The following is a 24,892-nucleotide window of genomic DNA, read 5'->3' on the forward strand; positions in this document are numbered from 1 at the left end:
ACCAGAGGAAGGCAGGGAGGTACAATAAAAACTTTCAATCTGATTAGATGCGGCATCTCCTGAGTCTCTCTGTTTCTGTCTCTCTGTCTCTCTGTCTCTCTGTCTCTCTGTCTCTCTGTCTCTCTCTCTCTCTCTCTCTCTCTCTCTCTCTCTCTCACACACACACACACACACACACACACACACACACACGCTTTTCCTTTCATGGGTATTTTGAGTTTTGCTATGGTTGTTTATTCTAAACAATCTCTCTCTTTCCCCACATCACAAGTCATCCTTGGGTAACTTTTTCTTTTACTCCAGCTATGCCTTTTCGGGGTAGGTGCTTTGGGCTTTGTTATACTCTTGGTTTCTGGTGGTTTATTCCCTAAAGAAGTGGTTCTCAACCTTCCTAATGCTGTGACCCTTTAATACAGTTTCTTGTGTTGTGGTGATCTCCAACCGTAAATTATTATTTTTGTTGCTACTTCATAACTATAACCTTCTACTGTTATGGATCGTAACGTAAATATTTTTGGAGATAGAGGTTTGTCAAAGAGGTCTCAACCCACAGGTGAGAACTGCTTCTGTAAGGTATTATGGTACCCTTACAGGAAATAGCTTCCAAAATGACCCCATCTACCTTTCCTGAGAAAAGTCCTCATTTTTTCTCCACCAAATTTTGGAAGTATTGCTTACTGACAACATAGCCCTGTCCCTGACATGAGAAGAGAGCCTCTACTCATTGATTCTGTGTCTTTGATATGAATCAACATTAGGAGCCACAGCACTTACAGTACAGAAAACACATACCGAGCTCTCCAGGAGGTTTTATTTTTCCGAACGTGTTTTCAATAGTTATGTTAAAAAAGAAAGGTACCTGTTTGGGTGGGGCTTGAGGAGGAGGACACTCAAGAACATTCAGTGAATTTATAATGCATTCCAAAGAACAGCTCGTTCCAGCTTCAAAGTCACTATTGCTAGGTGGAAGTTGCCAATATGATAACATTGGTTGAATCATTCTCATGTTCTTCTAGCATAGTGGTTCTCAACCTTCCCAAAGCTGTGACCCTTTAATCCAGTTCCTCGTGTTGTAGTGACCTCCAGCCATAAAATTATTTTTGTTGCTACTTCATGACTGTAATTTTACTACTGTTATGAATAGTAATATAAATGTCTGATATGTGCTTCCTCCAGGGGTCTCTACTCACAGATTGAGAACCACCATCCTAGTAGGTCCGTCTACTGGTGAGCTATCAGTTTGCTTTAGAATGAGGGACTCAGGGATGGAGAGATTGCTCAGCAGTTAAGAGCACTAGCTACTATTCCAGAGTACTCAGGTTCAGTTCCGAGCACCCACATGGCAGCTCATACTTGCCTGTAACTTCAGTTCCAGGAGGTCCAACACAGACATATATGCAGGCAAAAAACATCAATGCACACAAAATTAAAATAAACCTTGAAAATACAACGATGGAGTCCTTGGCACCAGCTTTAATGGGGGCTCTTCCAATGCATCTAGACCTAAGAAATGTCCCCATTGCAACATTTTTTTTGTCCACGATTTAATATTCTGACTCCACACTAGAATTTTATTATGAGAGATAGAACAGATGGCAAGAGGAACCAGTGATTAATAAGAACCAGAAGAGGACCTAACACTGATACTTATTGGGTTACTTATGATGCACACAGCCTACAAAACAAAAGAGAACAAAATCTCTGCAAGTATGACTTTTATGCTTCATTTACTAGTTTCGTGTGGTGAGTTTTATGGCCTTTAGAATGTGGACAGAGATTGAGTTTCATGTATAAAAGGAGTACTTTGCTCGGTGGTCCAGTGTATGACCACCAGACAACAAATTAATTCTCCCCATAAATATTTAAATGTGCTTAAGTTCACATTTCTTCGGTTTTTTGTTGTGTTTGACATTTGTAACAATACCCATTTTGCCTAGTGAGTGTCTGCCGTCAGCTTGGCTCTTAATGAACCTGAAAGGCATGGAGGTCCCCAGCAAGCAAGATGCTGAACAACTGAGTCTCAGTTGAGGAAAAAAAGAAAACAGCCCATATCAAATGTTTGTTCTCTGATTCATTGTCATACATCGGCTGTACATTTTATCAACTTAAAAATTAGAACGCCAAAAGTTCTTAAAACGTTCTAGAGATGGTTAATGAAGCATCTGTGGATCATGATTGTGTGTTAGAAAAACCAAGAAGTGTTTGTTTCACTTCCTCAGTGCTCTGGCTACAGGCTTCTCTAATTCAATCAGAATCATTGTGTTTAGACTCACATGTAAGTCTTGTGTGTATCCATTCGTGTGTGTGTGTGTATGCACATATGTGTAGGAAGGCATGCTTGGGAATGTACTACCCATGCATTTCAACGTCTCGTGTCCTAAGTCACATTGACACACTGATTTTGAAACAGGGTCTCTCAATGAACCCACAGCTTCAGGATTCACCAAGAGTGGCTATCCAACAAGTATCAGGGAATCTCCTGTCTGTGTCTCCCCTGTGCTAGGATATCCTTCTGGATTGCTGTCCTGCCTAGTTTTATGTAATCTTTATATAAGCTAGAGTCATCTGAGAGAATGCCACCTTTAAGATCAGGTAGGCTTGTAGAGCATTTTCTTAATTAGTGATTGAATGTGGAAGGGCCCAGTTGTGGTTGATTATCACCCTGGGCTGGTGGTTCTGGGTTCTACAAGAAAGAAGACTGAGCAAGCCATTGGAAGCAAGGCAGTAAGCAGCACCCCTCTGTAGCCTCTGAATCAACTCCTGCCTCCAGGTTCCTGCCCAGTTGAAGTTTCTGCTTTGGCTTCAATGGAGTCTGATTCAGGATATGTAAGGCAAATGAACCCTTTCCTCCCCAAGGTGCTTTCGGTGGTGGTGTTGCACGACAGCAATAGTAACTCTAAGACAACTGTCTTGTTACTTCTCACATGGGTGCTGGGCATCCAAACTTAAGTCCTTGTTGCCTGTGTAACAAGCACTTCACCAGCTAAGCCATCTCCCCAGCCCTGTGCGCTGGTGCGTTTTAAGCTCTCAGGCATTCTAGACTGCTCATACCCTTTGGTTTAGAAGCAGTAGCTCCATTATTACAAAACAATAACTCTTAGGAAATCCCATCCATAAACAAGTTAAAGAGACATGGAAAGGACGCTGCTCAAGTTATACACCAATTTTTGACTGTCCGCTATCACTTTAAAAGTGAGATCTTCATTCAAAGACAAGGGAGGTCCTGATAAAAAGGGCAATGGTCAGCGTCTCTTGAAACAGTAACACTTCAGGACCCTGTCGCTGGCTTAGCTGAGGAACAAGGAGCTGGTGCAGATTTCTTTAGAAGGGGCCATAAGCTTTCCGGTTTCCCTTAAGCCCCTCCAGTCCTCAGCCTGTTCCCTACCAGGTGGCACTCAGGTACCTGTTTTTGTCTCTCAGTTCACAGAAGTCTGTCAAAGCTCAGATTCCTTTGTCTCTTCCTTATCCCTCACAGGAGAATCCAGCATGTGCCAAGGAGCCTTTATTTGATCTGAAGGATTCAACCCATCCTTTCACCTCTCTCTTATTGAAAAGGTTATCAGGTTCCTCTTCCTGTTCTCTACCAGCCCGTCACTCCCTTCCACCTCCTAGAGGGTTTATTCTGTTCTTTTTATTTAAAAATGAAGGCAAAGCCTGACTATACATCTATTCTTCTAAGACTCTAGTTCCTTAAGGCTGAATGCCAGCTCCCTGATTTGTTTTCCATCCAGAGCTGTGCATACAGAAAAAGCCTACAGCACAAGGCCATCTTGCTTTTGACCTTTGTAGGGCTGACTGCACAGCCAGTCAACAACAGCGGAGCTGAAAATAGAACCCAGGACTTTCAAATCATTGTTCTGCTTGCTGGGCTGTGTTTCCTCTTGTAAGGACCCAGTTAAGCAACGTCCTGTTTTGCAAAAGCAGAAGTCACAATACACAGATGAGAGACTGGACTGGACACAAGGAACACAAGGTCCCACCCTTGGGAAAGATGGCTCTGTGGAGTGAAAGAGGGTGATTTGCTTCTAGTCCTGCAGGTTTTGGTTGGAAGCAGGCTCACAGATGGTCAAATCATTGACTCTGCAATGTGTGGTGTTTTAGGAATTTCCAGAGTGCCAAGTGTCAGGTATTTGCCTGACAACACACCAAAAAGACATTTATGCAAGTGACAGAATAGTATTCTAAGGTGGCCACGGGCTTGGGATCACTGTGTTTGTCTTGCAAGTGCCATGGGGGAGAACCAGAAACATGGTCGCTGATCGTTCTCCTTTTAGGGTATTCCTGTGGCCTATAGAGGGCAGCTTGAAACTGTGGAGATGCCCCTAGGCACTGTAGTCATCCTGAACTTGGAGGCTGAGGCAAGAGAACCTCGTGATCAAGACCAGGCAGTTCCTGTTTATTGCCTAGAGCTGCCTTAAGGGAAGGAAATGGGGGTTGAGGAGGAGGAGGAACGACAAAAAAACTGCAGGAATTGTCAAAAACCAATCAATAAGGGAATTTTATTTGGGAGCAGACGGCAGAATTACAGTCCAGAACACGGATATAAAGATGGCTGCTTGCATGTCCAGAGAACAAAGGAAAGCCTGCAGGTTTTAGCAAGCAGAGAAATCTACACATGATCGTACATGGTCACACTGCTTGTGGGAATGGCAAGTTCTGAATGATGGGTGGAGCACTGTGTCAAGCTAGTTTGAAGGTTGTAGTTGGCAGTTACACTGTTTGCTACTAAATAAATCAAGTCTTGAACATGCCCAGGGTGTTCCTTTGGACTGTTTCTGGAGAACTGTATCAGGAGCAGACAGACATGTGTGGTCTGAGGATTTCTCTTCCTTGCCTCCAGCCCCACCTCCACCTTAGTGGGGTGTGATAGGAATTCTCACAGAAGGTTGGAGGGGGGGTGGTTTGCACTTCCTGATGTTCCTACAAATTGTTCAGACCTCTCTGTTCCATGTTAGCCCAGGTAGAAGGCTTGCTAGTCATTCAGGGATCGTCAGTGTGCTCTTGGAGAACAGAGCCTTAGGATTCTGGCTGCCTTTGCTTCTGTCAGGCTCATGGCCCCTCTGCAGGACATAGCAGAGTGGATTCTAGAACCCAGCACTAGTTGTCGTATGTGAGCCCTGGCTCTCCATCTCACAGTTGCCAGACTCGAATCGAATGGCTTTGTATCTCTGTGTCTGTTTGTTAGTCTGTAAGACAGGCATGGCGACATCAGGTAAGACCTAGAGTCATTATGAAATTGAAACGAGTTGCTCATTTCATGAATTGCTTCAAAAGATTCTCGACACAGATAATCGGTTTAGTTTTAGGCAATCAATAAACTACGTAGGAATGGAAAAACGACTGCAGGTAGCCACGTTGAAACACATCACAAGACCTCCTTCCTTCTCTTCTTCCTTCCCCCCCTTTCTTGGAGAAGCCTGCTTTATAATCCAAAAGTGCCCATGTGAGATCTCAATCCTAATTGCTCCATATTACAGATAGGGCAACTGAGGCACAGGGAAATTGGGTAATTCACTTATGGTTACACACCGGGCACGTGACAGGAAGGAAGGACAGGGCATTGTATGTACTGATGTTACGGTTTTGCCATCATTGTTCCAGTTAGGGGTTTATTTCCTAGGAAAAACCACGTAGGAAGCTGCTTGTGACAATCTTCAGATGCTTAGATAGAATCATTTACTGACACTTTGGAAGCAGCAAAAAAAGATGTAAAAGTACCCAGGGGTGGTGATGGCAATGACTAATAAACACGTGAGGACTCTTACTGCAGCCTCACTTAGCATATCAAACGGTGTTAAAGATAATAATTAGCCTTGGGAACCCAGAACAAGAACACCCAGTCATTTAGACACACCTAAATGCAATTTGATCTGTGTGTGTCACCGACTCACACTGCAGCAGCTGTTCAAGAAACGAACAAAAGACCATGTCGAAAATGGGATCGCCAGGAACTTGTGCTTTCTTTCTTAAACCATGAAAGATATGCTGTGTGTGAGCGCATGTGTGTGTGTGTGTGTGTGTGTGTATGTGTGTAATCATTTCCCTGGATGTGTCCATGTGTACATGCATACATATATATTTTACAGATTTTTACATGTCCTTCAATAGCTTCCCCAGCCATAACTATAAATAGAAATGATGAATGGCTTTTTTTTTTCCTCAAATTTCAGTTGCTATAACCTAATGTCATGGAAAGTAAATCAAACCCGAGGCTGGGAGATGAAGAATCTGGCCTTTGCTTCTCTACCAAGTAAGTCTTTGGAGGGAGACGTGGGGAGTTTCTCAGTCTATCAGGGCCACAGTGTTTCAGCCTGAAAACATCACTTTAGTTGTTATTACTTGTACAAGTCCTAATATCTTTTATGTCCTTCCCGAGGAACTTTTATAATTCTAAAGAATGTTTTTCTGACAGGGGAGGGGAAACATAGATCTCATATTCTGAATCCAGACCTTCAGAGTTAACAATGTGCATTAAAGTTAGTGGGTTCGTTTTTTAATTTCCCTCTGTCCTCCTGGTTGGATTTTCCCCTGTAGAACTGTGATTCTATTGGAAGTGTACTTTCAAAGAAAAGTTCATATCTGAACCAAGAGAAACACAAGACCCAACCAATAGTGGCAGCAGTCACATAAACCAAAGCAACTCCAGAGTTGCTTGGTGTTTGGAAAGGCAGGGCTGGGGCTGGGGGTAGGAATATTTAAGTACCTCCCTTCTTAACTTCTTCAGTGCTCAAGCTCCTTCTCATGAATAAATTCTATTTTATCTGCAGCAATTCTGACTCCTGTGTTTTCCCTTGCAAGGATGACAACATGGTACAAGGAAAAAAAATACTTCCAACAATGAAAACATCCCAGTATTTGACTTAACACCATCAGCAAGCTGTGTAGAGCTAAGCCCCTTCTTTACCGTCATTGAGAATAACAATAGGCCCCTCTTTACCTGAGTGAGAAAACGTACTCTGTGGCTCAGGCAAGGCTGAGGAAGAAAATCACTCATGGGCACAGTTTCCTCTTTGTAATGTCTGAAACCAAGGGAGTGCTGGCAATTTTAAAGATTTTAGTAAAAAAGGAGACAGTTCTTACAAAGGCAGGCTGTGATGGAAGTCAAATCCGCCCCCTAAATAATGTCTTAGTTCTTTAGATGTGCATAAGATAAATCATGTAATTTCCTGGGTACCAATTCCTCTATGACTGCTGTCCACTAGGTACATGAAGTCCACATGCTCTAAAGCTCGAAACCTGACCCAGAACCTCACGATGGTCTATGAACTCACCTCAGGCCTTCCTGCTTGGGATATGTTTCCCACCCCTTCACTGAGAAAACCGTCTGTTAAGATTTGGCTCATAGATCATCTTTCTTTGGGATCCTTAGATACTGTACTGGCTGGTTTTATGTGTCAGCCTGACACGAGTTAGAGTCATCGAAGAGGTAGGAGCCTCAGTTGAGGAAATGCCTCCATGAGATCTAGCTGTAAGACATTTTCTCAGTTAGTGATCAATGGGGAAAGGCCTATTGTGGGTGGTGCCATACCTGGGCTGGTGGTCTTGGGTTCTATAAGAAAGCAAGCTGAGCAAGCCATGGGGAGTAAGCCAGTAAGCAGCACCCGTCCATGACCTCTGCATCAGCTCCTGACTCCAGGTTCTGGACCCTGCTTGAGTTCCTGTCCTGACTCCCTCTAGTGATGGACTATATGATCTAGAAATATAAGCTGAATATCATCCTCCCCCATCCAATTGCTTTTTGGTCTTGGTGTTCATTACAGCAATGGAAACCCCAAGACCTTATTAATCAGGATAGGAACTTCTTCTTTAGGACCCGAGAAAGTCCCTCTATCCACGGGACCCTTAAACCTTGTAGATACCAGTTTAACAAAACTACCCATGCAGGACACAGGCCCTGCTCAGAGATTTTTATTCCCTGTATTCTTAGTTAGGGTGGGTGTCTCTGCTTAGAGTGCTTGTCAGGCTCTACTGTGCAGCTAATGCTGAGAGCCACTGCCTACTGTAAACCCGACAGCATGGAGTTCCAAAAGCTTTATGTTTCTTTTCCCTGAGATTGAGTTTCTTTGGAACTGGAATTACTTTGTGTAGATTTAAAATAACCAAGCAGTAGAAGGCATTCAGTAAGTAGCTTATGAATAATGAATGAATGACTGAGTGAATAACACCTATACATCCTCACTCCCCACTCAACTCAACGATGTTTAAAAGCTCCTTTGTAGTCACAGAGTCGTTCGGGGTTAGAAATTATGGAAAAATATCAGAATCAGTGTAGCTCTCTGGTGTTTGGAGAGAAAAGATAGAGTCCAAAAGAAATGTCTATGAAACCGAATAAATTATGGCCTATAAGAAAAAGTTGAGAAATTTTGAATTAATTAAGAGGATGTCCTAGGGTGGGGTGGGAGGAATAGATGTATGAAATTTACTCCAGTAGGAACTTTGAAAGAAGGACAAATTCTAACATATTCTACAACTGGAGGTAGGGAGAAAGAAATGGCCCTAAATGTGGGACATTGGCTCAAAGGGGATATGAAAGGTACCAGAGCCCAGAGGACACCTAGAATCCCCGTAAGATCTGTAGTCAGAGCCTGAAGGTCAACTAGCCCGCAGGAGAGTGGGCTGCATGGGCATCCAGCCTGGGTATCTTGTTGCACAACTGGGCTCTATCTGCTCTGAATCTTTGCTTTGGTGATCATGATACACACTGAGTGATTTCTGAATCTTTCCTACTTGGTAGCCTGGTGAAGTGGAATTCCTTCTTCCCAGTTTCCGCTTCCAAGGGAGTTGAACGTGTGCTTCGAATCAGCTGTATTGATACTTGTAGATGGTAGTTCACTCGAACAAAGGTTCCCATACTGTTACTCTGCTGTGACTGGTCAGCTTGTGGTGGCTGTGCCAGGAGCCTTGATGCCAAACACGTCTATCCTGGTGGCCGTTCTCTATCCCTGTACATAGTTTCTGTCTGTGGCGACTACAGTCATCCCTGCTGAATATATGGCATGCCAGGAGTAAGTAGGCAAATGAGACATTTCTTGAGTTCCTTGAACTCAGGGTTCAGTCTGATCTGAGTTCAAATCTTTTTTTATTATTATTATTTATATCATTAGTTTATTTACAATTTTTTCTAATATAAGAGTTCAAGAGTTTAATCCAATTTTCAGATCATATCTCTTAAACTTTCTTCATTCTGTTAAAGGGATGAATTAAATATCCTTATTTTTTAAGTAGCTGGTGCCTTACTATAAAGAAAGGAGCAGCAAATCCAGATCCAAAGTACACGGTCATCATAACCCGTAATCGCCATTTGTTTTCCACCGAAAATGGCAAATTCTTCCCCGGACCCTCCTCGTAATGGCTGCGACGGAACACGGAGGTGGTGAACCTCCGGATACTCTGGCCCAACATGCCGCTGCTGGAAGTTCTGCGAAGGACGCAGAGACGGAAGGCGGAAGAAATGGCCGTACTACCTCACTCCCCTTTCTTCACGACCTTGCTACCCAGCACACGAAGACTGAAAAGCCTGAGTTCAAATCTTGACTCTTGTTTGGCAAAGGAACACTTCTAGGGTCAAGGAGTGTACACCACTAATTATTTGTCTTCCTTACCCATGATTGGGAAAACCAGTAGAACCTTTTTAGACTGTCTCTATGATCTGGTCTCTTGTATGTTGAGCTTAACATACCTATGCAAAAAGCATACTATAAGGAATTTTACTTTCCTATGCATACTATAAGGAATTTTACTTTCCTATGTCTTTAGCCCTTTATCAAGAAGCCAGAACTTCAAAAGCAGCTCATGAACAGCCTGTGCCACGTGGAGACGTAACTATCCAACCTTCTGTAGATGTTCTATCATTTCTGGATTTTTGATGGGTGGGAAAAAATGTACAACTCTTCTCTCTCAGTCTGTCTTCCGATAGCAAGTCCAGACTAGCATTTTTTGACTCACACAAGAGAAGGTGACTGTGATGTTTATAACTGATGTGATTCAAGAATTTGGTTATGCAACCCTCACCTCATTTTCATGTCTCATAAGAAGGGCACTAGAGGAGGTGAGAGCAGTCAGCTGAGCCTGACCTTGGTACATTTGGTTATCCAGATTGGTCTATGAAAGTGAGCAAGAGGTATGTCACATCTACAGTCAGACCTTGTCATAAGTAACTCTGTCTAGTCCTAACCAGTGTATAAGCAAGCAAGTTGGCTTGCTTGAATTTATCAGAGGTGCCATGGTCATGGTGTCTCTTCCAGCAATGGAACACTGACTAAGACAAAACACTACATAATGGTTATATCTCTTTGCACTGCAAGAAACCCATTCAAATAAGACCCTAAAGCCTGAGTGACATTATTGTCAAGGCAAATCTTCTTCTGGCCATGGACACCTGCACTATGAAAAGTCTCCATCTGGTTCTAATGAATAGCCTGGAAGGGACAGCTCTATGTACATGGCATAGTATAGGCACTCTCTACATTGCTAATGTGTATCACTAGGACGAACTATGTGTGATACACAGGTTAAAACAGTTTTATTTGGGGCTCACAGTCTAGGATGTTTTAGTCCAAAGTCGCTTGGCTCCACCGTTCATGGGTCATGGTGAGAAAGAACATGTATGGAAGTAAAGCTACTCTCTTCATGTTGACAGAAGGCAGAGAGATGAAAGGGACCAGAGACAAGATGTGTCTTTCAATGCCTTATCCCACAGACCCACCTCCTCCAGGTACACCCCACATCTTGAGTCTCCATCTCAAAGTGGTGCGTTCAGGTTATAAGTCCATCAAGCATCAAGCCATCAATGGTGTCACTTATGATCTAGTCACTTATAACACACACATTATACATATACACATACACATATGCATGCGCATATGCATACACATACAGAGAGAGAGTCAGTCAGGTTTCACACTCTTTCTGTCTCTCTCTCCTTTATATCTATGATATGAGATTACTACAATGACTTCTTTTCTTCACCCATTTCCTCCCATAAAATAGCTCACTATATAAGTGCACCTGATCTAGTTTCCCCCTAACCCTTACTCATCTTACCTATGGGAATCAGATCTTTGCTAACGACTGTTAAGAAAGAGTGTCATCTTCCTCTTGGACTGTTGGATGCTATTTTCTTTTCTAGTCCAAAGGCTTCCTGTAGATGACATCAGTTCATTATTATCTTGTGGTCTTTTCTTGGAGAGGAATTGCCTATTAGTATTGCATGAACCCCCCCGTACCCTGCTCCCCACACCCAAACAAAGAACGTGTACCCTGAGAACTTGGTAAGGGGAGGACTGCTTATTGGTTCAGATTACTATAACAAAAATGCCTTGGACTGGGTGGTTTAAATCACAAATCCCTGTATATTATAGTTCTAGAGCAACGTGCTAGCATGGCTGGTTTCTTGGTGGGAGCTCTCTGTCTAGTTTTGTGCTCACCTTTTCTTCATAGGTACAGAGTGAAAGATGAGGGAGAAGCGGACAGAGAAGGAGGGGAGAGGAACAGGTGGAGGGGAGGTGCTTCCTTCGTTTGCAGAATATGGGCATTACTATTAGTCCCATTGACTCCCTTCCCTACTAACCTCATTTAAACCTAAATATTTCCAACATATTCTACCTTCAACTGCTATTACATTTGGATTTGAAGGCTTTGACACATGAATTTGAAGGGAACACATAGAGTTAATAACAGTGAAAAAATCGAATGCTTAGTACAGTCTTCTATATTCCCCTGTGTTAAACTAATCATAATCAGTCATCTCATTTTATCTTTTTTAGCATTTACCACCACTGTTCAATGTAGGTCATGTGCCTTTTTCATAACTAAGAAAATTGAGGTTTAGAGGTGTTAGTAAATAACCCAATGTCTGGTCACAGAACTACTATTGTGAAGATGGACTTACAAGAATCCTTTTTAAAATCTTTTTCTTTTTATGTTTATATCATTGCTCCCTCTTTTTTCTTCCCTTCAAACCTCCCCATGTACCCCCAACTTGCTCTTGTTCAAATTCATGACCTCTTTTTCTTATTGTTACATATATATCTGTATATACATGGGGATATATATTCCTAAATACGTAAATATAACGTTATTTTACATTTATATCATGTCACTCATATGTATATGTTTTAGGACTGACTATTTAGTACTGGATAATGAATTAATATCTTTTTTCCCCTGGGGAAGACTATTTTTCTTACTCTTTGCATTTCGTAGTTTCCTGTAGTTCTCTGTCCAAGGTGGGGGCCTTTTGAGCTCTTTTCATGTCACAGGTCTATTGGTGTCATCGTTTTTCAGCTCATGTTCAGCCTGCCATGTAGGTGACATTTTTATGGGTGTGGCTTCTGCTATCTCCAAGAGACAAAAACTACTCTGCAAACTTCCTGTTCCTCTGGCTTTTGAATCTTTCCCACTCCCGCTTCTGAAATGATCCCTAAGCCTTCCGTGTAGGACTTGTGTCGTGGATGTGTCATTGGGCTAGGGTCCCACAATTCTGTATTTTAATCTGTTGTGGTTTTCTTTAATGTTCTTTGTCTGTTGCAAAGAGAAGTTCCCTTGATAAGGAGTGAGGTCTACCCTCTCTGTGGGCATAAGCACAAAGATTTAGAATTTAGTTAGGGAATATGCTTGTTTAGTAAAGTGGTAGCTGTAAGTTCTCCTCCAAGACCCATGAGTTCACTAGCCCTGGGGAGTTGACTAAGTTTCCAGAGCCAGGCACGATTTACCGTTTGTTGAGCAGGCCTTAAGTCCAATTAGAGATCTGTTGGTAACCTTGAAGGTACACACACCATTTTATTGTGTCATGCTAATAATTGTGGTTCACAGTTGTCATAGATTGGAAGGACTGTTGGTTGCTACCATAGCTTGCATGGGGTCCTTCGGTACCATGAAACTAAGACTAATAGTTGTGTTGGTGACATTTACTGTTACTACATCTCAAATCATGTCTGACTTCTACATTTCTGGTTGGAAAATGGACTCAAACCCTTCTTGACATAGGGGCTTTGTGGCAGTGATTTCTTCTCAGGATGGAAGCTTTTAGGTCAGATCCAACTCATGGCTTCTGCACCATGTGCTTGAAGTACGTGGTGTCTTCAGCAATAGGGACTTGCCTTCCAGATTTCTAGGAATTCTTTATTATATCTCTAGTGGTTGAAGAAAAAGTTCTTCTAGGAACTAGAGAGCCCGTTAATGGCAAGTTTGTCCAAATGGGATACTCTACTCTTGAAAGCCTCAAGGAGCTATCCCCCTAATGCCTTTGGAAATAGTGAAATGCTTCCTATCCCTATGTCAAGAAGGCTTTGAGTCCACTTTCCAACCAGAAATGTAGAAGTCAGACATGATTTAAGATGCAGTAACAGTGGATATCACTGACTGAACTATCAGTCTTAGTCTGAAACATACTACACAATACATAAATATTATCTCATTTACCTAGACAAGTGTCCCCTGCAAGATGAATACCACTTGCTTATGTACGAATGTGAACAGATCTTTAAGGGGTGTGACTAGCTAAGTTGCATGTACTGGGGAGATGGGAGTCTTGGTATATGTGAATGAAACACATAGCGAGACAATGTATTTGTACTACAGGACAGAATAATACTCTGGAACACTCATCTTCTCTTCCCATTGGGTCAGGATTTGAACATAGCATCTTGAAGAACCCATGGGAACCAGTACTGTGAATACAGAATGAAAGACACTGTTCCCTCTGAACTCAGAGCCACTAAAAACAGAAACTAAAGACAAGGAGGCCGAGGGAAAGTCCCCCCTGCAAATGAGGTCATTTTGACAGTGAAATGTTCTCAGTAATCCATGAAGGGAGCTGAGCAGATCTCAGAAACGGGATAAGAAGCACCCTCCTGACAAATCCCTTCCCTAGTGACATTTCCTTGAAATATCACTTATTGTTCAGTTTAATAGATTCCAAATAATAAGGAATATAAAATCCACCAAGCTGGATTGATGAGAAGATAAAGGAGTGCCAACAGTGATTTGGTCTCAGCTGATTGAAGGATGAGGAAAGCCAAACCAAGCACATCATCATTAAGGGAATATATGTAAATACTGACCTTGGGTTTTACCACAGGGTTCAAGCAAGCCTGCCTAGTCCATGTCTGTTTGCCACCAATGGTTTGAGATATATATATATATATATATATATTTTAAGTAATGGCTTCCAATGCTTAATGAAAGCAGATCTTTTTCTGGGAACCTAGCAAGTTTAAATTGGATAATGACTTGATATCAGTGCACTTGAGAGATAGGGTCAGAGATGGGAAATGAATCAGAGTTGGCAAGAGCCCTGCCCACTCATGTTGCAGCTGTGTGGGATGAAGGGCAGCCAAAACACTCCCTGGAGTCCTATAGAATGGACCAAGTTTGTGTCTTTTCAAGATTATATTGAAGCCACAGTCCTCAGAGTGATGGCGCTTGCAGTTTGGAGATAATTAAGTTTACATGAGGTTATGAGAATAAGACTTTTATGGTAAGATTATTATCCTTAGAGGCAGAGAGTGACCAGGTCCTCCTCTTCCTTTTTCTATGCCCCTTCCCCCACATAAGGCTACAGAAAGACAGTGGCTGGACATGAAAGCCTAGCTCCAAAACTGAGAGAAATAACTGTAGGTTGTTTTAGCTTCAGCATTTGTGGTAACTTAGTATGGAAGAAGCCTGAGATAAAGAAGACAAAGTAGCTTTAAGTGTTTGCTAGCATGAATTAGGCAGGTTCCTTAGAGGAAAGGAATCTATAAAGTGTGTGTGTGTGTGTGTGTGTGTGTGTGTGTGTGTGTGTAGAATTAATTTATTAAGTTGGTTTATATGATAGGATTTGGGTAACTGAACAATGGCCATCTGCTCACCAGAGAAGCATAGCATCTTGAAGCTGCTGAGTCCATGAAGCTGGGTACCACAGCTGCCCCAGTCCAATGGTGAAAGCTAGAGAGTTGCTGGTGTGCAGTTAACACTGGAATGCTGAAGGACCTGGAGTCTGATGTCAGTGGGTATGGCAACAGCAATAGATGTGCTTGTTGAGAGAGGAGAAAAAGGGAGTCAGGTGCTCACTGGCTCTTTATATGTCTTTCTATGCTGAAGCTGTCCCTGTGGCATCTTTATATTTGGGCTACCTATTAGAAGGTGCCTACTTTGCTGGCAGTTCTTCCTTCCTCACTTAATTTTCTTTGGAAATGCCCTCAAAGACATCTCTAGAGGCATGTTCTCTTAGCAATTCTAAACTCCCTCAAACTGACCATCAAAGCCTCCCATGACACAACCTATTCCTATTTGGTCACTGGTACTCATTTAAGTTTCTGAAAATTGCCAAATGTCTTAGTCAGGGTTTCCAATGCTATAAAAAGACACCATGTCCAAGGCAACCCTTATAAAGGACAGCATTTGATTGGGGCTGTCTTACTGGTTCAGAAGTTTAGTCCATAATCATCAAGGCAGGAGCATGGCAGTGTTCCAGATGCATGGAACTGAAGGCACACAGGAGAAGACTGCATTCCAGGTACCTAGGAGAAGTTTCTCAAAGCTCATCCCCATAGTGACATACTTCCTCCAACAAGGGCACACCTACTCCAACAACATTTAATTGGAGTTGGCTTACTGGTTCTGAAGTTCAGTCCATTATCATCATGGCAGGAAGCATGGTAGCATCCAGACAGGCATGACATTGGCCAAGCAGAGAGTTCTACATCTTGTTCTGAAGGCAAACAGAAGACTGACTTCTCAAAGCTCACCCCTCACCTCCTAATAGTGCCATTCTCTGGGCCAAGTGTATTCAAACAACGACACCAAACCTTGCACTAACTTGGACATATTATTCCCCAACTCCCAAGTTAGTCATAATGCATAATATAAGCATTTTAGAAGATAATCTTTAAAAAAAATCATTAAACTTTCAAGTGTAAATCAATCACCTACAAAACAGGCCATTTAAAGCACATCCTTTGGATGGAGGAGCCTGTCAAAGCAAAGACAGGGCAGAGGGCAATGCACACAGTCTATACTAAATGCTAAGAGCCAGAAACTTATGATGCAGTCATTGACAGCAAAATCTTACCATGCCAGGAACAGTGGCAGACATTAGTTCAGTCTAGTGGAGAAGGCATGGGAAAGGCCATGAGAAAGAGCTATGCCTTAGAAGAGAAGCTTCTTAACGAGGGTGACGTGACATCAAAGTATAGGAAAAAGGCATCTTTTGGATGCAGAGGAGTTGGCACGGTTAGGAACAGAAAGCTAGGAATAGGTATGTTTGAATAGTGATGAATTGTCTGTGGTATGTGTGGTATGTGTGATAGTACTTCAGCACATTTGGAGTTTTCTCATACAAATGGCTCCATCCATTTGGGGGAAGCTGGCATGTAAAAAAACCAATAAGAATGCAGTGAAAAAGAACCCTTCCCTATTTTTCATAAGACTACTGAAGACCAGTTTATAGACCTTAGGACAGAGATGTTGGGTGTATTAATAGGGTCATTGGGGTAAACTTTGGGCTACATGGGTCCAGCCAATTTTGATTTCATAAGCCTATAACTGTTATTCTTAGTGTCCTAGAATATTCATACATGTTCATAAATATTGACTTTGTAACTGGCTAGTCTGAGAAACTTTTCAGTAAAAATAATCTTCATCCCTGGCCTACCTTTGGGCTGTGAGTTAAGATCAAGATTGGCTAAATCCATACCCGCGATCATGTTGCTGTCGAGAACTGAGCCCCCAAGGAGCAAGGCATGTGAGCAGAAATGTTCAGTGTGGTGCATGTGAAGAACTGCCCAGATTCCCTTTGAGAGTCATGCCACCCAACTGTAGGTATGTGATGTACATGAACCTTTCCATTGTCAGTCACCTCAAGGTGGCCTTAGTGTAGACATCTGGCTTGCTCAGCCAAAGCCTTCCAGGTCAGCCTGATGAATGAACTGAGAAAGAATAGGAACAGGCAGAAAGTTTGGTCTAACAGTCAGTTCTCACTCCTCCTTGCCGTCGTTTGCTCATGTTTTTATTATGTCACAACTTAACTCCTCAATCAGCCCAATCCCGTTTGGTTTTTGCAAGGACACATTCCTACTAGACAGCGTCCGTTTCAAATTCAGTTTGCTACAAGAAATCTGAAGTCATTTTTGGGAATAGAGGTGAGTCAGAAAAGATTTCCAGGAACACAATAGAACCAGGAAATAAAAGAACTCTTAGACAGTGAGGTGACCAGTGGGTGTTTGAAGATGAAGATGTATCGAGAAGGAAGGGTCTGAGAGCTCTGGTGCATGAAAGATCAGGATGCATCAGTTTGTTTGTTCTCTTAACGAGCATCCAAAAAGCAGCCACCAAGTTCCAAGGGCTGGGATGGACACAGGGATGTGCAGATATGAAGGCATATCCTTGGTCACAGGGAATTATAACCCAGCTCTGTACACCAAGAAAAAGGAAACTTGCTTAAAGGTGGAATGTTCTGGCAAACACTGCTTTTCAAATATCAATCTATGCCTAATCATGGTTTATGTACCTCAAACAGCCTAGATCTTCCAAAACAAAGAAGCAAAAACAGAAAATAGAGGCAGAAGAGGACAAAGAAAGAGAAGTGTAGAGAAAGGGGGAGAAAAAGAAGAGGAAGGAGGGTGAGATACATATGCCTGAGTGGATATATGTATGTGTGCATCTATGTGTACTTGTGTGAGTATATGTACTTTAGGTCTATGTGCTTGTGTGTTTGTGTGTATGTCTATATATGTACATGTGTAACTTTATGTATTCTTGTGTGTATGGGTGTTTATTTAGTGTGTGTAGCTTTGTATATATGGTTTGCATGTTTGTGGTTATGAGTAGATGTATGTGTGGATATTTGTGTGCTTGTATTTGAATGTGTAAAAGAGCAGGTATGACTGTATTTGTGTGAATGTGTGTGCGTGCTTGTGTGTATGAATGTTTGCTATATGTATATGTAAGTAAATGTGTCGATCTGTATGTGTTTATCTGTATGTGCATGGATATGAGGGCTTGTTCATAAATATACACAGGTATGTATTTGTGTAATTGCATATGTATGTATATGTTTGCATACATGTATATGTGTAGCCATGTCTCTCTATATATCTGTGTATGTGTATGAGTGTGCACTCACATGTGTGTATTTGGATGCATGTGTTTGTGTATATGTGTGTATATTTGTACACATCTGTACAAGTAGACATGTTTGGGGTGTGCATGTTTTCATGTGTATGCATATTCATGTAGACTGATGAATGAACATACTATGTGCATAAAATGCACATGTGTATTTGCTTACTTAAATGTGTGTATGTGGGACACAAGTATGTTGTCTTGTGTATATTCTCTTGTGCATGTGTGTACATGGTATATGTATATTATGTATATTATGTATATATGTATATGTAATGGTGTGTATATGTATGAATGTGTGTGCATATACCTATATATGTATCTGTTTGCATGTGTATGGTTTGCACATATGTGTATTCTGTACATATGTGTGCATGTATACGTATATATACATGTTTATTCATGTATGTATGCATGTATAAGCAGTGGTGAAATTAGTTTCTTATAATTTTATAAAACATTTTTCATTGTTAAGTAATATAAAGAGAATATGGTAAAACCATGTAGTTGGTAGAAGACACAGGTGGGAGTTAGCCATGTAAAAGTCTGGCCAATCTGTTTCCATATGAAATTTAAGTTACTGATGACTACTGTATTGAATCTGTAGTTGGAATTTGGTATGATGGTCATTCTGCAACATGAATCCTACCAATCCCTGAGCATGGGAAATCTTTGCATTTTCTGGTATCTTTTTCAATTTCTCTTTTCAATGGGTTAAAGTTTTTATTATGCAAATCTTTTACTTGGTTAAATTTATTTCAAGATTTGTTTCTTTTAGGCTATTTTGATTATGATTATTTCCCTTCATTTATTCTCAGTATGTTTGTTGTTGGTAAAGCAGAAAGAACAGTGATTGGTATGTGTTGACTTTGTATCTTGTGACACCCGCTAAAAGTGTTGATCAGCTATAGAAGTTTCCTGGGTGAGTCTTTAGTGACTTTTATGTATAGAATCATGTCTTCTGAAAATAAAAATGCTTTGAGTTCTCCCTTTCCTATTTTTATAGTCTTGATCTCCCTCAGTTTCTTTTTGCTCTAACAAAGATTTCAAGGACTGTATTGAACAAAAATGGAGAGAGTGGACATTCTTGTCATTTCTCTGATGTTGGTGGAATTGCTTTGGGTTTTTCTCCACTTAGCATGATATTGTCTGTCGGCTTATCATATATAGATTGCCTTTATTATGTTGAAATATGTTCCTGTATCCCTAGATTCTTCAGGATTTTTATCATGAAGAAGTGTTGGATTAAAAACCCAAGTTGTGAATTTCCTTCTACAGCCCAGGTTTTTGAAAACCAACCGTATAGGCAAGGCATGTCTTCAGAGGAAGGCATTTCCCTCAAACCAAATTCTGATCGATTAAATGTCAAGATTTAAAGAAAGAACTTCTGGTTGCTTATTGAGCTAAAGAACTAATCCTATTTCCCCTACTATAACTGCATATTTTTCTTTGAGAGTAGGAGTAAATTTAGAATCCCAGAGGTCGAGCGATCCGATCTCATTAGAAGTATTTTTTTTTCCAAGTCTGCAGATATTACAAGCAACTGTCAGCAAATTAGTCATTCTATCAGACCCTCACAAGAGATTTAGTATGTGGGACTTTGAGGTTTTTTTTTTTTTAAGCTTATTTAAGTTGGTGAATGACTGACTGTTTTCAGCTCTTTGGAGAGCTCAACAGTTACTTCCTGGGTTCCTGGTAGTTAATGGAAAACTGAGTTCTCAGAGGGAGATTTGGGGAGCATCCATTCTCCACTGGGCCCCAGTTGATGTACATCAGCTTTGAAGGAATCGATTCATATCTGGCTAAGTGTGAGGGACGACCGGAAATATGGAGGAGGCTCAACTCAGAGAACAGAATCTCAGGCCTGTCACTCACACATGGGCTCAGGATGAGCAAAGGCAAGGCTGGCAGCATCCTGGTGAGGCAGAAGGCTTGGCATAGCTGAACACCACTCTCAGACTGCTGCGTACACTATGATTCCTTCATTTGAGTTTCCTTTCCTTTCTCTGATTTACTTGTCACACACATAAAGGGCAGTAAAATGCCATCCTGACCTAACTGAAGGTCTGGGAGATATAAAACTGTTGAAGATAATGAGCAGACGCAGCCCTACAATGCTGAATTTGACATTCCCACTATGGCTTTCAATTGGAAAAGGACAGTCATTTAATAGACACACACACACACACACTCACACACACTCATTCACACACACATACTCACTCACACACATACACTCACACACAAACACACAAAACACTCATATACACACAGTGACACACACTCATTCAAACACATACACTCACACACACACGCTCATATACAAACTTCACAAAGTGATAGAGACAGAGAGACAGAGACAAAAAGAGAAAGAGGCAGACAGACAGACAGTCTACTTAGATTGTAAGGACATTTCTTCTGGCATTGCACCATTCCAATTCCCAGCTTTCTAAAGAAAAGTAAGTCTTTGGAGGCATTTGTGTCAGGATCTCTGTTTGTGTAAGAAGCAAAACAGTAGTTACTTTCTTCTCAAGAGGGTTTCGGGGGTATACTCTATATAAGGTATTGATCTAGACACAGATCAGCAAAAGAAAAAAAAGTTTTTTGTTTTGTTTTTGTGGAGGCCAGTTAATATTCTAGGGCTTGGATGTTTCTAGTGAACACAAACAGAAAATTTGGTTAGGAAAAAGATCATTAAGATTTTAAAAAAGATTTATTATAGTTTTAGTTCTCTCTCTCTCTCTCTCTCTCTCTCTCTCTCTCTCTCTCTCTCTCTCTCTCTCGTGTGTGTCTGTGTGTGTGTGTGTGCGGGTGCGTGTGTCCAAGTCCAAGAAAGCCAAAAGAAGCCATTAGAACTCTAGTCCTCTGAGAGAGCAGCAAATCCTCTTAACTGATATGTTCTGTCTCTAGCCCCAAAGTTTTGGGGTAGAATTTCAAAGACTTAGGAAACATAACATCCACATTCTGAATAACCTACGAGGTAGACTCAACTATCACTATCAGTCTTCTACAGATGAGAATGGTGAAGCACAGAGAGTTTAGAGAACCACTGAAGGCTGTATTGCAGGGCAGCAGTAAGCAGGGGTTTGAACTCCACAGCCCAGACCTGGAGCCTACGCTCTTGTCCACTGGGCTTCAGTGGCAGTGTTTGTCTAGTGTACATTGATATGTTTCTGATTTTCCTTGTGTTATTCTTTATCCAAAACTGTTTAGCAGCATTGCAGGTTGCTCCTTGAGGCTTTTGCTGTCTACACTAATTTACTGGCCACCAACCAATGACACCTTCATCATTTTAGTCACATGGCCGGCTCCTCTGCAAGAGGGACAGACCCTACTGGTATCACCAATCTTGAGTCTGAGATAAAAAGGGATGTACCTGTTACATCCTCTGTGACCATCACGTGGTAGCTCTGACTATCCTTTCCTAAGTTTCTGGCTCTCTTGAGGTCAGAAGTTTTGAGGACACAGTTGCTTCCCAGCAGGACCCTCTGCTCTGGAGTAGGAAGACAATCAACTGAAGAGTAGGTGTTTTCAAAAGTTTCCATGGAAGCAGCTTTTGGAAGGAGAGGCTGTGGTCACACCACCAACAATGGAAACAGAGCAAGAGGGGAATCTAGGATAAAGAGACACTCATACAGATGATTGTAAAAGTTGCCTTCTGTAGTGGCTCTACCAAATACACAGTCCCACAACACAGCGTGGGCAGGTGAAACAGCTGGTCCTCAGCAGGTTTCTTGCCTTGGGACTAAAACCAACATCATTTATTACATTCCTTTATGAAGTAAGAAGTGAGAAAGATGGAGGTTGAGTAGAGGAACAAATTTCTCAAGTTTTTGAGTCAACTCAGACTGAATGTTTTGTAAAACACTTCACTGAATTAGGAGCCTTCTCACTTCAAATGGAATATGCCTCCAAATGCCTCCTAACAGCAAGCCCCGGTGACTCAACGATTTGTAGATTATTAGTCACGTCTTCTCTTCTGCTTTAAAAGCCATGAATCTGTTCTGCTTCCTTTCCCCTTGACCCTATTAGTGACATCCAAGGGGACTTCCATTTCCTCAGCTGCTTCTCCCTCCTTCTGCTTGAGCAGAAAACAGGAACAGTTCCTTTGGGTCACTTTCTTTGACTTCTCTCAGTGATTCTGCCAGCACAGAATAGTCTGACTTCTGCTCACGCAAAGTCTTGTGCTCCGCTCTTCCTGCATGGCAGTACCTGGACATACTTCTAAAGAAAACACGTGGCTTCCCTTTCTCCTTCTGCTCCTCCTTCAGTCCTGTTCACAGCACCATTAGCTAAACCTATAAATCAGTTGTGATGTTTAGCATCAGTTGCCAACTGAACAGTATCTAGAGTCACCTAGGAGTCAAGCTTCTGAACATCCCTATGCGTAATCTTCTGGGGTAGATTAACTGAGGTAGGAAGCCTGGCCATGGTGCACAGAACCATTTTATGGACTGGAACACTAGGCAAAGTATTCTACCTCTCCCTCTTTCCCTCTCCCTCTCCCTCTTTCCCTCTCCCTCTCCCTCTCCCTCTCCCTCTCCCTCTCCCTCTCCCTCTCCCTCTCCCTCTCCCTCTCCCTCTCCCCCTCCCCTTCCCCTCCCCCTCTCCCTCTCTCTGACTGAGGATACACATGATCAGGAGCTTCGTGTGACTGCTAGCATGACTTCCTCAGAGCCATGGGCTGCACCTGCAAACCAGGAGCCAGAATAAACCCTTTCTTCTTTAAATTGCTTCTGTCAGGCTGTTTTGTCACAGCATCGAGGTAATCACTAATACATCAATGGCCCATGTGACCATTTCCAGGTGGAATGGCAGAGCTAATTCTTTGTAAACCAGTGTTTTTATAGTAGTCATGATGTGGTCATACAGAAAGCAAAGACTAACAGCCCTAGTGGCTCTGGTCATGTAGTACAGTGGTAGAGGCCTCGGCAGCATGCACAAGGCCCTGAGTTTGATTCCCAACACAACAAATAGCAGCCATGTATGGTGAGCATTCTAAGAGCTATTTGTACAGAGTTATGAAAGATGGCCTCTTAAAGTCTTTTTCACAGTACACGACACTGTTTTGATTTTTCTAACAAAGCCTTAGAATGTCATAGATATCCACTAGAAAGATTTCAGAAATGAATACATTTTAGCTCCCTGTGCACTCACCCAGGAAACATTATCTAGCTTTTTTTCCAAGATAAAAAAAAAATCTTTCCCACATAATTTCAGAGATATTTGCCAAGACCATTCAAAGAATTTTTTCAGACTCTGAGTCCCAACAGCTCAGGTGGGTTCCTACTTCAGCCACAGGAGTGTAATCATTTCTCTTTCCTGGATGAATATTGTTATGAGTTTGCTGACTGGGAGTCAAGGAAGAAGTGTTTCTTAGGTTGTTAACTGGGATAAGGAAAAGAAAACAAAAGGCCATCTCTTCTTATTCAATTTTTCAGAAACATTTTGGATGGATTTCTCAGGCATTATTGAGTGAGTGTGTTTGGCTCATGATAATCCACTTTTAGCAGCCTTGTTGCCTCATTTCCATTAGCTATCGCTCTGGAGAGCCACAGTAACAGGTTGAGAATTACCCAGGAGGCACTGCTCTTGGAATCAATCATCATGAATGAATTTCATCCCTCGGTCTCATCGGTCCATGGTGTCTTCTCTCATTCTTCCTTTTTGTCTCTCATAAAAGTTAAACAGAAAGAGGAGCTTTGTAATGATGTCATTTTCTTTAGAAAACTTAGTCTTATTAATCATTGCAGTTGCCAACCGGAATGTGTTGTATACAAACACAACACACATACACACACACACACACATACACACCCCAAATTGGTATGAAAGATTCTGTCTTTTTATGGGGAATATTGTTTTAATTTCTGCTAGTCTAAAATGTCTCACATCAATTTGATTTTCCTGTAACTTAACTCATGCAAGGGATATGTTTAAGTACGGGCATTTGGAATGTTTAAGCAGGAAAAGTATTGAATGTATATTAGGTTGCCAACAACAGAAAGTTGCAATTTTCAACTATTGCCTTAAAACCTAGAATAAATGCTGACACAATGTTGATGAATATTTATCAAGTTCTTATTCTGTGTTGGGCCCAATTTTAACAGATTCATGGACAGCTTTTGCTGTTGGTGGTGGTGGTTAGTCTTGCTTTGCATCTTAGAAACCCGGCGAGGTACTTAATGTCATGTTTTTCATTTTTTTTTCAGATGAAAAATCAGAATTTCAAAAGATAATTTGCCCAGCTTTTGGTTAATTCAGCACTGAAACCCACAAAGTCTACTTCATTAACCTTTATGCTCTATGACACAGCATCTAATACTGCATTCTAAAGGGGACCTCACGGCCATCAACTATTCATTTCTGACCTCTGTGGACACCAGGCATGCATGTATGTATACCTACACACACTCAAGAAAAACATTCATATACATAAAATAAAAAAAGAAAAATCTTTAAAAATTAAATTAAAAATAAGTGTATATAAAGAATAGACCAACAGTGAGCTAGCCACTAAAGGAGGAGTCACTAGTGGTTTCTACACAAGGACACTGTTTGTGTTTAGGGTCACAGGAAGCGATGATGTCAGAACTTTGAATGTAGAGAAACTTACAGGAATTTCTATTGGTCTTTTTTAAAAAAATCTACCCTTAAAAATTAAAAAAAAATGAAAGGAAGGAAGGAAGGAAGGAAGGAAGGAAAGAGGGAGGGAGGGAGGGAAGGAAGGAAGGAAGAGAGAGAGGGAGGGAGGGAAGGGAGAGAGAAAGAGAGAGAAAGAAAGAGA

General features: G+C 41.6%; 1 pseudogene; it reads right to left on the reverse strand.

The window, feature by feature from the left end:
- Positions 1-9,091: 9,091 nt before the first annotated feature.
- On the reverse strand, positions 9,092-9,402 carry LOC114634400 (annotated as a pseudogene).
- Between the last annotated feature and the right edge of the window lie 15,490 nt (positions 9,403-24,892).

Source organism: Grammomys surdaster, unplaced genomic scaffold (genome assembly GCF_004785775.1).
Source record: "Grammomys surdaster isolate TR1022 unplaced genomic scaffold, NIH_TR_1.0 958, whole genome shotgun sequence".
Lineage (NCBI taxonomy): Eukaryota > Metazoa > Chordata > Mammalia > Rodentia > Muridae > Grammomys > Grammomys surdaster.